Below are 14,415 nucleotides of genomic sequence, written 5' to 3'. Positions count from 1 at the left end.
CGTGTGGAGTGAGTGGCTGTGGCGGCCTCGCTGTGGGCTCGGTCAGGTCAGCACCTTCTCACCTCAGGCCCTGCTGTGTTCTTCAGTCACAATTGGCACCCTGTCATTAGGCCCTGAGCCACAAGGAGCCGCAGTGCCTTCTTTGCTTTCCCACAGTCCACGCAGGTCGCCTGTTTCATTTCCACTTGGTGAGATGGTGGGTTCCTTGCTATGGGTATTAGTTTTCTATAGCTGTTGTGACAAGTTATCTCAAACTTGGTGGCTTAACACAACAGAAATTTATTCTCTCACAGTTCTGAAGTTCAGAAGTTTGAACTGAGTCTCAGCGGCTAAAAATAAGAGGTCGGCAGGGCTCGTTTCTTCTGGAGGCTTTGGAGGGAGAGTCCATTTGGTGACTCTTCTAGCTTCTGACCGTCGCCTGCATTCCTTGGCTGTGCACGTGTCATGCCAATCTGCCTTCTCCGTCCTCGGTGTCACACTTCTCTCTGCCTCACCCTTATAAGGACACTTGTGATCATGGTTAGAATAATCCAGCATGTCAAGATCCCCAACTTAATCACACTTGAAAAGTCCCTTTTGTCATATAAGGTAACATTCACAGGTCACAAAGGTTAGGACCTGGATATCTTTGGGGGCAGCTACTTCGCCTACTACACCAAAATTACACAGCTACTAAAGAGCCTTAATTTTGGTGATGCTCTAATATAAACTAATCTTTTTGGTTGGGAAAAAGGAACAGTGGATAAGAACATGGGTTTTGGTGTCAGATAAACTTGAGTTCTAATCCTAGCTTTGTCTGTGGTCATAGACAAGCCGTTTAACTTCTTTAAGCCCTGGAGTATACTATGCACTCCATAGATGGTATTCCATGTATTATTATAATGCAAGACTTTTGGCTTATCTCAGGTGATACCCATGCAAGACCAAATCTTTTGCTGTCTGACTGCAGTCTTTTGATAAAATTAAACACAATTTGACTGTCAAGACATTTATAGGTGTCAGCAGAAAGGTAATTTATGAAATATCATTCTGTGAAAAGATACTAATGCTAATTTGAAAGCCAGACATGTAAAATCTAAAATAGAAGAGTCACATTTAATGTCGTGACAACTTTTAAGTGGATTAGAAGTGTTTTTGGAAAACAGAAAATGTCACTGACATGCAAGGGATGTGAAGATGGGGAAAAAACACTGGACCCGGAGTCAGAATATCTTTTTTTGCATTCCAGATCTGTTTGTTTCTCTCTGAATGCACTTTGGGAAGCCACTTCACCTCTCTTAACCTCAGTGTCTTGATCTTTGGAAAGAGAACAAGATCACGATTGTGAAGACGTAAAAAATGCTTCACATATGTTCTACAAACACTCGATTGTAAGAAGCTATCGTGACGCCCTCCTTCCTTGACAAGACAGAGAAGAAATAACTACACGTGTGTCTATGATGAATTTTATTGCATCATTAAGAAAATCAATGAACAGAATATTTGGTTCCTGCGGCATCGTGTAGCTTTATTTGAACTCAGCATTCTATCCAAATTAATCCTGTCAGCCTCCAATGTGAGTATATATTTTATCGAAAAGTTCCATGGTGCAGTAAGGCCAGATGTATGAAGTACACTCAGAGCTCTTTTTCCAGTAGCAATTATCTGATGAAATTGCGCCTTGTCTGCAGCAGGCGAACCGGATTCATTCCCTTTGGAGTCGGGAGCACGTGCTATGATATTTATAAACTATAAAAGTTGTTTGTCAGCATGCACAGAACATGCATTCATCCCTGAGCGCCAGCAAGAAATAGCCTCATTGTTTCTGAAGAGCTAATGATGGATTCATAAATTCTGTCAGCAAATCCGTGGTTGCAAGGGATTCTCTCCCTCGATAAAGATAACTCCGCCTGAGCAGTTCTAATTGTGGACCGAATGGAGTATAAGGCCCAGGGTCAGACACATGGCCCATTCTTCCCTAGACCAACTCCAGCATATTCCAGGAGCAAGGGAAGAGTCTAAGTGTATGGTCCATGGTGTCACAGAGAAGATGAATCGTGGAAGGTCATTTCCACGTGGAAGCACATTTCCAGTCCTCATCTTCAGCTCTCCCTCTGCTCAGCAAGATAAAGTTTGCAGACACATCTCACCCCACTTGCATATGTCTTTCCAAGTTCTCAAGGGGGTTGGTTTGCTTTTTTGAGGATGGGGGCAAAAATAGTTCCTATTCGCTATGCCCTTCGCCTCTGGGCCAGCCTGACCACCCAGCCAGCCCATGGAAATGTGTTGCGAGCCCTTCCAGCTTGTGATGGATCTGGGTATGATCGGGCTCTGACTCTGGGCTTTGACTTCTGTTCACCATTTGCCCTTGGGTTTTGGCGAATGGTTTCTCTGTTTCTCACTCCAGTTTGCCCTCATACCTTTCTCACTTCAGACCTTTTACAATGTGACCCTACCCCAGCCAGCCTCTCAGGAAGGCTCCAACCAGCTGGGGTCTGCACAACCGGCTGAAAGGCCTGTAGCGGGGACCTGCACATTTCAGGCTGCTGGAGTCATGGCCTCAGCTGACTGATGCAGGCCTGATCAGACGTCACTCCAGGTTTCACAGCCAGAGTTATCAACTAACACTGGGAGCCCAGAGGCAAACCTAAGATATCACATGATGTATAATAGGAATTAGATGGACCACCTTCTCTTGCATATTCTTGACACCTTCAATATAACTGCCCCCTTTCCTAACCAGCCAGTGCCAGTGGCTCTTAGTGGTTGTCAACAAGGGATTTTATAGAGTTGTGTCGTTATTTGTGGGTGCCTCACAGGTGATAGGAGAGGACCCTAGAACTTTATTCTGGATGATGATCCTCAAGGACTCAGATTTTGCCTGATGTCCAGTTTCATTTTCTCAATAAAAATTTAGTAAAAGCTCTACTTCAATATATGTATTTTATACCATATATATATATATATAAATGAAAAGGACACAGCTCCTGCTTGCAAGAAGCTCTCAGTGGAGTGGACATCTGGGGCTGTGGTGCTCGAGGCAAAGCAGGGAACAAGCACAGGCCTTGGGGTACAGAGCTTGGTTCAGAGTCTGGCCTCACCACTTACTTCTCTGTGATCATGGTCAGGTTACTTAACCTCTCTGAAGCCTCTGTTTTCTCGGCTGTTCAAAGTGGGCTAATATGGCCCATTTCACAAGGTTGAGATAATGTACATTATGGACACATATAAATGCTCAATAAACATTGCTTTCTGCCTCTTTTCGTTAACTAATATTGCACTCTTGGCTAAGCTTTCATTACATAAGATGAACGGAAACATCGATATCTATTCAGTGAATCTGAACAGTGTAGACAGTAAACCAGATCATTCGAACTTGCTCGCCACATCATTCTTTGCCTAATAAACTCATGGTGGTTCCTCAGTGTGATATTAACCCCTGACTGGCTGCTGGTACAGATCTTGCCCCTTCCCCTGCTGATAGTATGCATCATGAGGCAGGCAGAGGATCTCTCTGAACCTTGGGATCTTCCTAGAGCTGCTACAAACTTGCTGACAGTTGACAATCCAATATTGCCTGGTCAAATAACGAGGCATTCTAAAAACAATGTGGGCCCCAAATAACTGCCTCATGAGCATTGTATTCGAGTGCTGACAATTATCACCATGGTCTATAAAAGTTATGGCAAGGATTTCCATTGCTTCTTGAGCACCGGACTTCTATAATGGGGCTGCACAGGTTTGCCTGACACAAGTATCCTTCATTCCTGATAAATGTTTTAGTCTATCTCAGGAAACCATCTTCAATCAGCAGATCTAATAAAACTGGAGTTTTTCAAGTAGTTTTGATGCCACTGAAATGTGCTGCTGTATTTGGAATGACAGTTGTACAGTAAGAGTATTACATGTGTGCTTGGGATGGATTTTAGTGCTTTATATAGATTCGCTCATTTAATCCTTACAACAACCCCATGAGGTAAAATACTGCTATTTATTCTCATTTTATCATTGAGAAAAGTAAAGAACAGAGGGGTTATAAAACTTGCCCAGTCACACAACTAGTAATTAGGGAGCTAGGATTGGAACCCAGACACATGGCTTGATCTCTGAATTTATGCTCTCAACTACTACAATATACGGTTTTTTTTAAAATATAGTTTAAAATTTTTAATGCAATTGGCATACAATATTAAATTAGTTTCTGGTGTACAACATAGACACTTACATTACTTATGTGTGATCACCTTGATAAATCTGGTACCCATCTGACACGTACATAATTATTATAGTATTATTACAATATTAGAGTATAGTATAGGGTATATAGACATTATTATTGTAATTATTGTGTATAGTGCTAGATGGGTGTTAGAATAATTGGGGGATCACTTCGTGGATTGAATAAATGTCTTAACTTTTTAAAATTAAAAAAATATATATATATAATTTAAAAAACTAACTCTATTCCTTATGCTATACTTTACATCCCCATAACTATTTTGCAACTACCAATCTGTACTTCTTAATCCCGTCCCCTTATTCATTCATCCGTAACCCCCTTCCTATCTTGTAATCATCAAACATTCTCTATATCTATGAGTTTGTTTCTATTCCACTTGTTTATTTTGTTCTTTAGATTCCACATGTAAGTGAAATCATATGGCATTTGTCTTTCTCTGTCTGACCTGCTCCACTCAGCACGATACCCTCTAGGTCCATCCATGTTGCTGCAGGTGGCAAGATTTCATTCTTTTTTATGGCTGAGTAATATTCCATGGTATATATGTACCACCTCTTCTTTATCCATTCCTCCATTGATGGACACCCACGTATCCCCCATATCTTCCCTATTGTAAATAATGCTTCAATGGACATATAGATTCACATGTCTCTTCAAAGTAGTGTTTTGGGTTTCTTTGGATAAATACCCAAAGTGGGATAAATGCGTTCTTCTTTGTTTCTTGTTATAGCCTTTGTTTTAAAGTCGATTTTATCTGGTATAAGTATTGCTACCACAGTTTATTTGTTTCTATTTTCATGAAATATCCTTTTTACATCCCTTCGCCTTCACTCTGTGTGTGTCTTGATCTAAAGTGAGTCTCTTGTAGGCAGCATATGTAAAGGTCTTGTTTTCTTATCATTAGGCCACACTTTCTTTTAACCGGAGCATTTAATCCATTTACATTTAAAGTAATTGTTGGTGGATATGTAGTTATTGCCATTTTATTATTCATATTTTGATCTTTTTTTCTTCTTAAAGGAATCCCTCCAACATTTCCTATAATACTGGCTTGGTGGTGAAGCTCTTTATCTGTCCTTCAATTCTAAATGATAGCTTTGCTAGGTAGAAGAATCTTGGTTATAAGTCCTTGCTTTTCATCCTTTTGAATATTTCATGCCAGTCCCTTCTGGCTTGCAAAGTTTCTGTTGAGAAATCAGCTGACAGTCTTAAGGGAGCTCCCAGTCTTATAGGTAACTAATTGCTTTTCTCTTGCTGCTTTTAAGAGTCTCTCTTTGTCTTTAACTTTTGGTATTTTAATTATGATGTGTCTTGGTGTGGGCCTCTTTGGGTTCATCTTGTTTGGGACTCTCTGTGCTTCCTGGGCTTGTATATCTATTTCCTTCACCAGAGTAGGGAAGTTTTCAGTCATTATTTCTTGAAATAGGTTTTCAATTCCTTTCTCTCTTCTCCTTCTGGTACCCCTATGATGTGAATATTGTCAGTATGCGTGATGTTGTCCCAGAGGCCTCTTCAACTAGCTTTATTTTTTTGGATTCTTTTTTCTTGTTGCTGTTCTGATTGGGTGTTTTCTGCTACCTTATCTTCTGAGTTGCTGGTTCGATCCTCCACTTCATCTAATCTACTATTGATTCTTCCTAAGGTATTCTTCATTTCAGTCACTGTATTCTTTATTTCTGCCTGGTTCTTTTTTATATTTTTTATTTCCACTTTTATGTTTTCTATCTTTGTTGAAGTTCTCACTGAATTCATCTATTCTTCCCCTAAGTTCATAGAGCATTTTTATAACCAATGTTTTGAACTCTGCAGCTGATAGATAGCTTGTCTCCATTTTGCTTAGTTCTGTTTCTGGAGCTTTGTTCTCTTCTTTCATTTGGACATGTTTCTTTGTCTCCCCACTTTGGCTGCCTCCCTGTGTTTCTTTCTATGTACTAGATAGGGCTCCTAAGTCTCCCAGTCTTGGTAGAGTGGCCTCATGTAGTAAGTGTCCTGTGAGGCCCAGTGATGCAGTCTCCCCAGTCACCTGAGCTGGGTGCTCCAGGTGTGTCCCTTGTATGAGTTGTGTATGCCCTCCTGTTGTAGTTGAGCCTTGGTTTCTGTTTACCAGGCAATGGGAGTGATTGACCCTTGGGCTGAGGGTAGTAAGGACTGGCCAGTGACTACAGTGGAGGAGCGGTTGCGCAGGGGCTGACCTACAGAGCAGGATTCACTTTAGCAGGGTTCTAGTGCCTGCCTAGTCTGCCCTTTGGGTGTGTTGTCCATGGATATGGCCTCAGGTGGTTCTCAGGCTCAGACCAGAGCCAACCACAGGGTGCGCAGGCTGGGTCCTCTTGGGAGGGGCCCCACCACAGGCCAAGTTCAGCCACAGCCTGTGCCCTGCCTGGGACCACCTGCCGTGAGCCACCAAGCAATCTGCAGGTGGCTGTCACCTCTGCTGGGCTTGGATGTGCCTTGAGAGGTCAAGCTGCAAACTGAGGCTGGCTGCCACTAGTGCCATGATTGAGGCTGCTCAACAAGAGATACGGGGCAGGCTGAAGCCAGATGCTGCTTGTTTAGGTTTTATGAACCTTTAAGAGTCAAGACAGGCCATTTGTATAGAAAAGCCATTAGAAGCAGCTGGGGTGGGCCTGGATATTGGGGGAAGGCGGGGTCTCAGGGAAGCATCTGGGCAGGGCAACCAGTGTTAGCTATGTTGGTGGAGACTCAGATATGGCGGTCACCTGCGTCTGTATGCCAGAGCAGGGAGAGCTCAACAAAGAAACAATAGATTTTGCCAGCTTTTCTGTCTCGCAGAAAGCTGCCCCTCCAGCCCTCGCCCTGAAGCCAGACAACTCAGTTGTCCCTCCCCCCGCCACCTCCCTGTATCTCTGGCACTTTTCTAGCAGTCCCAGTGCTGGAGCTCAGAGCAAGTGAGTTTGTCAGTGGTAAGTCTGTGCGCGGGCCCTTTAAGGGAAATTCCAGTCACTCTGTCTCAGCTACAGTCTCCACTGTTTTTTACAGCCAGATGTTGTGGAGGCTTCTATTCCTGGCACTGGAACCCTGGGCTGGGGAGTGTGATGTGTGGCTGGGACCCCTTGCTTATCCAGGGGGACCTCTATAGACGAGATATCTCTCTCAATTTTTAACCGCCACACACAGGTGTAGGACCAGCCCGTTCCACATCTCTGCTCCTCCTATCAGTCTCAAGGTGGCCTCTTCAGTGTGTCCTCAGTTGTAGGACTTCTGTTCAGATGGATTTCAGATGATTCTCAATGATGGTTGTTATGTAGTTTAGTTGTAATTTCGAAGTGGTTGTGAGAGAAAGTGAACACAGTATTTACCTACTCTGCCCTCTTGACTGGAATTCTAGGTTGATAATTTTATAATTTTATTAAGCTGAGTGAAGGGACTATTCTGTATATTTTCTACGACTTTTCTGTAAGTGTAAAATTATGCCAAAATAAAAAGTAAAAACAACAAAGAAGCAGATTTCTCATCACCTTATGTGGGCTGTGAGGTCAGTCAGGCTGGACTAGTGGTGAAGGACCATAGCTGACCAAGTACCTCTTCCTCAGATCCAGGGCATCCTAGAGAAGGAGCTAGGGCTGACCCTAGAGGCAGAAGGTCAGGGGTCTCTTGCATGAGAAAAAAGAGTGGAGGAGTGCAGATGGTTATCAGCTACATCTTAGACTCTGAGGATAAGTATACTACTGTAGAATAAAAACTGAGGACAGCACACCTGCTCAGAGTACTACCGTGTAATGTTTAGATTAAGTCTGTGAAGGGTGTCCTTGGAAGACAGTTCCTTTATTTTAAAGTCTCATCTCATATGTGTGAGAGATTTACTCTCCTTTCCCTGTCACTTGTTATTTGTAGTGTATATTTCAATACCTTAAACTATTAAGACCATCTACAACCCTCTCTTTATGTGGCATTTTCAGTCTTACAGATAGAAAGCTATGAAATGCGTAAGATGAGGATTTGGTTCTTTCTCCCAAATGATTTGCTCAAAAATGTAGTCTGTTTATTTTTAAAAGATTATAAAGTTGACAAATGAATTGGAGTGTCCTTAAGATGACTTGGGTGTCTACTAACATTTTTTATTATTTCTAATTTATGCTTTATAGTGAAAAAGAGATTAGCTGCTTTTTTTTCCTGCTGTTCTGAATTATTTTGCCATTTGAGCTTCAGTGACACCTCATCAAAATATTAAACCCTGCTCCTGTGAAGATGGGGTGAATTAATGGGTATATAGGGAATGGTTTAACCATGAACCTTGCCTAATTTGTTGTGTTCATGATGCTGCCAGTTTTCTGGGGTCAACTCAGAGGCAGGGAGGGACTAGCTCAGTCAAGGTGTCCCTTCCTTTGGTGTGGGGTGCATCTGCACAGGGCCTCCTACCGTGAGCACCTGCATGAGCTAGATACCATGTTGAAGTCAATATGTCATTTAATCACCCCAGTAACCCTGCGAAGGCTCAGAGAGGTTAAGTGCTTTCCCGAAGGTCACAACGCTAAGAAATAGTGGAGCTGGGGTTTCAGTCTGTGTAACCTGAAGTCCAGAGTTCTTTTTACTAAGCATACTATCCAGCCAGAGGGGACAAATTGGATAGCTCTGCCACCTAGCTGAGGCCTGGCTCCTTCCATGGTATGGGAAAAATAATAGAGTGTCCTTCTGTCAGTACAGGCACCTTATCTCTGTTCTGAAAATCAATGTCTTCTCCTTGTTCCCATTCAAACCCTATAATGTTTTCTTGTGCATAGATGTCATTTTGAAAGAAGCCTCATTGGCCAGTTCTTAGAATATTGGTTTAAGAGGGGACCCGGAGCAAACCTGGCCTCGCCTTCTTCTGAGACTTTATGGCACATGACTCAGGGACATCAGGTTGGGAAATGCCTCGGAATTTCCTTTTTTTTCTGAGGGAAGTTTCCATTTGTGTTTTGAAAAGGGCACAGGCTTGGAGTCACACTAGCAGGTGAACTCTGTCTCAGCACTATGTTTTCCTGGATAAATGAACTCACCTCTCCATACTTCAGTCTTTTTTTCTATAAAGCCGGGATGGCATTACTTTTTACAGAATTATTGTCCGAATTTAATAACATAACAGAAAAAACAACTAGCACATAGTAGGCATTTAATAAATGATTGTTATTATCTTGACAAGCACTATTAATTCTCAATATAGCATTTACCCCGTATAGTCCCTCCACAGTGCTCAGGCTATTACCAAGAAGAATGAAGTTGCAAAGCATGCTGCCTCTCGGAATTACTTTTATTTCTAGAGGACAGAAACTCTGCCAAGGAGGAAATGGAAGTTATCCCAGGCTTTTGTGCAGGTTTTATTTGTATGCAAAGCGAGCAAGTCTTTGTTCTGAAGATGAATTTCATTCTAATGATGCCAATGAATCTTTTAAAATTTCATAATTGCCATTCTTAGCATGCTCCAAATGGAAAGACAACAAAAGAATTAGGTGGCCAGTTCAGATTGAATCTGGAGATGGATGTGCATTTGAAAATGCTTCAGCTGCTCCCTGAGTCATCCCAGTCCACTGAGACCTGCAGCTGAGCTACATCTTGGGAGTCAGCAACACCAGCCCTGCCCTGCCCCCCACCAGTGGTACCAGGGAGGGCAGGGTGGTGCAAATCATGGCCAAGTGAGCGCCGAGCTGACTCCCCTGCCTATCTCCCTCACCCTCCTCTTTGTTACTCTTGCGTGCAAATGTGTGGAGCACTTGACAACTTGCAAAGTATTTTTTACATTTATCGTCTCCTGTAATTCTCTCAAAAATCCTTGAGAATAGATATGGCCAAGATTATTATCCCATTTCGTAGATGAGGAAACTGAGGTTCAGAAAGATTGTGGCTGGTAAATGACAGAGCCTGGACTTGACTTCATATCACCTGACTCTAAAACTAATAACCTTCCAACTATATTTGTTTGCCTTTTCTGGTACAGTATAATTGTCTTCTTCTCACAAAGAGAGAACGTCATCTAAGGTCTATTAGCGCAGAGTGTAAGCTGGGAAGTAAGAGGACAAGATGATCCAGAGGCTACAGTGGGGTAAGCTGAGTGGGCAGAGGGAGGCTTGCATCTTTTGGAGAAGGCTTTAGTCCTTTTTTTTTTTTTTTCTTTCATTTATATATTTTTTAGGTGAGGCAACTCTTGGTTAACCTCACAAATTGCAAGGAACTTGTCAGCTTACAATCCCTTCTTTTTTATTTTATTTTATTTTTACGTTTACAGCACCTGGTCTTCCTACGTGGTCTCCCATCCAAGTACTAACCAGACCTGACCATGCTTAGCTTCCGAGATCAGACGGGATCGAGCTTGTTCAGGGTGACAAAGTCATAGACGAGAAGTCTTTAGTTCTTACACAATCCAAAGATAGGTTTCCAATATCCAAAGCAGCTTGGAGTAGTGTTTTTCAAATTGAGCAGCATGTAGACCCCTCTTAAAAGAAAAAACATTTTCAAGGACCCCCAACTAACTTAAATTGTTTTTATATTGAAGTTATTTGAAAACATAAAAACATCAAAGTTCTTATAAATTCCTTGTGCTTATAGTATTATACAACAATAAATGAGATTTAAAGTTTATGTTTAATTTCTGATGACCTAAAAAATTAACATAAGAATATTCTGGGCCATCTGCCTTGAAATTTCAGTGCCCTCATGTGAGGTAGTTTATAAGTATGTACAAACAAAGATCCAGTAATGTTTTGACAAGTTGTTAAAACAGAGGGAGAATTTAATTAATGCACGGTACGAGAATCCTATAGACTTCAGGGCATATATGTTTTAGAGTTACCCAGAGAAAGTATGATCGCCGATGGAGGCAAATGATCAATCTACAAATATCTGCTTTTGTTGCCTAGAATGATAGAATAATCTGTCCCACCTTCTTCTGGCTAACTCCTATTTTATCCTTTAAAACTCAGCTCAGGTCAACAATTACAGGTAACTTTTCCTAACTACTCCCTCTGCTCTCTCACCAGACTATAATAGGTATCCCTCTTCTGTGTCCCCATTTCACTCCATGAGACTTCTGTCATGGCCCCTATCTTACTGTCCAAAGATTAACTGTTCCTTGGGTGAATCACTTGAAACACTTCTCTCTGGTGCATTTGTGAGTAATGTCTATTCCTGAGTTGGTTCACACCCAGATGCTTCTTCGTGGTCACTGCCATCTACAGCTATTTCTGTTTTACCTCTTGGACCTCTCAGATTTCTTTTGTGTCTCAAAAACTTTGCTGCCACCAGCATGCTGTCCCCAATAGGTAAGACGCTCTTCTCTTTATTGCTTGTCCTTTTATTTCTTATAACAACATCAAAATAAAGCTATAATGTAATGAATTTTACTAAGCATTTGGGATAATGAGAACATAATGAGAAATAATTAAAGCTGAATGTTAAATATCACAGTTTCCATCACCCAAAGGAAAAAGAAAAAGGTTAATTCCTTCTCAGAGATCTCCTCATGATGCCTTGCCTCACTTTTCCTGTCTCATTTCTTTTTTGCTGAGAAAGCCTTTCTTTAACCCTTCACAGTATAAATCTCTCCTTTTAAGGAAACTGCATTCCCTGCTCACAGAAGTTGGCTCTGTCTAAGCATCTGTCCTGTAGATCTCCTCTGTCTTAGTCCAGGCTACCACAACGAAATACCAGAGACAGAGTGGCTCACACATGTAATATTTATTTCTCATCATTCTGGAGGCTACGAAGTCCAAGATCAAGGCACTGGCAGATCCACCGCCTGATGAGAGCCCTCCTCCTGGTTTGCTGACAGTCACCTTCTTGTGTTCTCACATGGCAGAGAGAGCGAGCTTGGGTTTCTTTTTCTTCTTATAAAGACGCTCATCCTATCATGGGGGCTCCACCATTATGACCTCATGTAAACCTACTTGGCTCTCAAAGTCCCAGTTCCTAATCATCCCGTTGGGGGTTAGGGTTTCATCCTATGAATTTTGGCAGAGGCACCAACATGAAGTTCATTACATCCTCTTACACAGGCCATCCATGGGGCAAAATGATTCATGATGGTTCATTTACCAAATGTGCTTGTGTGAAGGAGAAAAGGTCTTGCCAAACCAGGTCTGCTTCAAGGTCAATACTAGCGTGACGTGAAAATAAGGGCTTGTGTTTTTTGTGGCCTCTCAGCCACCTAAGGATGGTCCATGGACACAAATTTGTATTTGAATACACATATCTCCTTCAAGGACAAGCAAAACGCTCACAGGCAGTTCAGACTAATTCTAGATTTAGAATGAGAACGGTTTTCCTAAAGGGGATGTAATTTGCATTCTTTCCCTGGCCCACAATGCAGGCAGTTCTCAACCTTCTTTTCTCATCCTTTCGCTTTACGGTTCATGTCCAGGAAGCTTTCGGTGCAGAAGAAGCGGGATGCATTAGAGTGCTCCTTGAACGCCAGAGCCATCTACCTCTTATCCCACCTCTCCCTACAAATTAAACAAAGTAATAGAAACTTCAGAGTTTGACCTTGGGATAGCAAAGTGAGGCTTTTTTTTGGATTAGTCTCCTCCTGTCCACAGTTAAACTCAGGGGCTCTCTGCGTATGTGAACATTTCTTTTGCTTTTTATACCAGCTACTTACTCTCTAAACAATGTGAGATCCCTGGAAACAGATACGATTTTTTTTTTTTACTCATCTTTATATTTTCACAGCTTGGTACATACCTGGCACATAAAGGCTGGTTTACAGACTGACTGAATATACTAAAAAAATGAGTGTCCCTGAAACTAAGGGAAATTTAGAGAAATAGTGGAAACCGTCCATTTATATTTAAGCAAGAATAAGAACAATATATTCCCCTGTATCAGTTTAGATTTTTGGCTCCTAACAGGTGGAGACCATGTATTGATTTGTATATTTACCAAGGCGCCTAATAAAGTAGTGCTTTTTATAAATAAAGTCATTACAATTTCTATAGTCTTCATCATACCTAGCATAATACTTTTCATGTAGAAATATCACTGTCTTTTGAATCAATTAATTTTAGGTCAACACTGTGTCTTATTTTTTTGTGTTGTTTTTAAAGTCAGTTATCTAGAAACTACAATGGTTGCATCATAACTTTCTCTGATCTCGATAGAATAATCAGTTGCTACTGGAAATACTCCTTAGAACACAGCTTTGTGATTCTTTTTCTCAATTGAAAACAAAAATTTGGCAATCACCTTTAATTGTGACTTGCAGATGGAATTTTCACGTATTTTATGTAGTGTCTTCTGATAAAAGAAGTAAAAAATGTGGTGGGCAAATTCTTAATGCAGTGGAAAGTTTGGAAGGTTAACTCAAGGATATGTCCTGGAAAAGAGAACATGCTGGCAAATAAGAGAGGAAAGATAATATTTAAGGAACTAGTCTGGAGTCTCCAAAAACAAAAGTTTGGACATTCTTTTTAGAATGTATAGAAGAGACAATAGGGGAGAGAAAACTTTCCAGAAAAATTTATGAAATTTAATTAGAAATGAAGGACAAAGTGTGTTTTGTACTAAAAAGGCCATATAACGCCCAACCTTATGAGTTTAAAAAGACCCATATTAAGGCAAATTGTTGTCTCAGAATAGTGTGGATTAAAAAAAAGCACCTTAAACATTTCAGAAAAAAAAATCAATTCACTTGCAAAGGAATAAGAATTCAAACTGTTACTTCTTTAATAGTAACAGGAAATCAGAAGATAATATGGTAATCACTTCAACATTTTGAAAAAAAATTACTTCTAGTTTATAATCCTATATTTAGCCAAAATATTAATAAATATGTAGGCAAAGTAAAGATAATTTTCAACACGAAAGGCTTTAAGCTTTTATTTCTTATGCCCCTTTTACGAGGAGGCTGCTGAAAGTCGCGCTTCCTAAAAACGAGGGAGTAAGCCATGGAGACAGAAAGACACATGATCCAGAAAGCAGGGATTCTGCAAAAGAGGTGAAGAATGTTTCTAGAAAACTGATGTAGGAAAATTTCAGGATGTGTGCCAGGCAGCAGGTAGGAGAGCAGCCAGCTCAGGAAGGAGCAGGAGATAAGCATCCCGGAGGGATGTCTCCAAAGGGCGTGTGTGTGTAAGTAAGGAAACTGATAGCTTACCTGACGCATTTGACATCGAGGGGACTATCACTTCACAGCTGGGGTCCTTGAGGAAAATTGCATGATGGAAACAGAAAAAGCTAAGACATATTAAAAAAACGGAAGCAATTTT

General features: G+C 41.2%; 1 pseudogene; it reads right to left on the bottom strand.

Moving 5' to 3' along the window:
- Positions 1–10,433: 10,433 nt before the first annotated feature.
- LOC120622600 (uncharacterized) lies at positions 10,434–10,552 on the bottom strand (annotated as a pseudogene).
- Positions 10,553–14,415: the final 3,863 nt, after the last annotated feature.

This window comes from Pteropus medius, unplaced genomic scaffold (genome assembly GCF_902729225.1).
Source record: "Pteropus medius unplaced genomic scaffold, Ma_sr-lr_union100, whole genome shotgun sequence".
NCBI classification, from domain to species: domain Eukaryota; kingdom Metazoa; phylum Chordata; class Mammalia; order Chiroptera; family Pteropodidae; genus Pteropus; species Pteropus medius.
The sequence above is the reverse complement of the archived record's forward strand: the minus strand, read 5'-3'. Positions and strand labels throughout refer to the sequence as shown.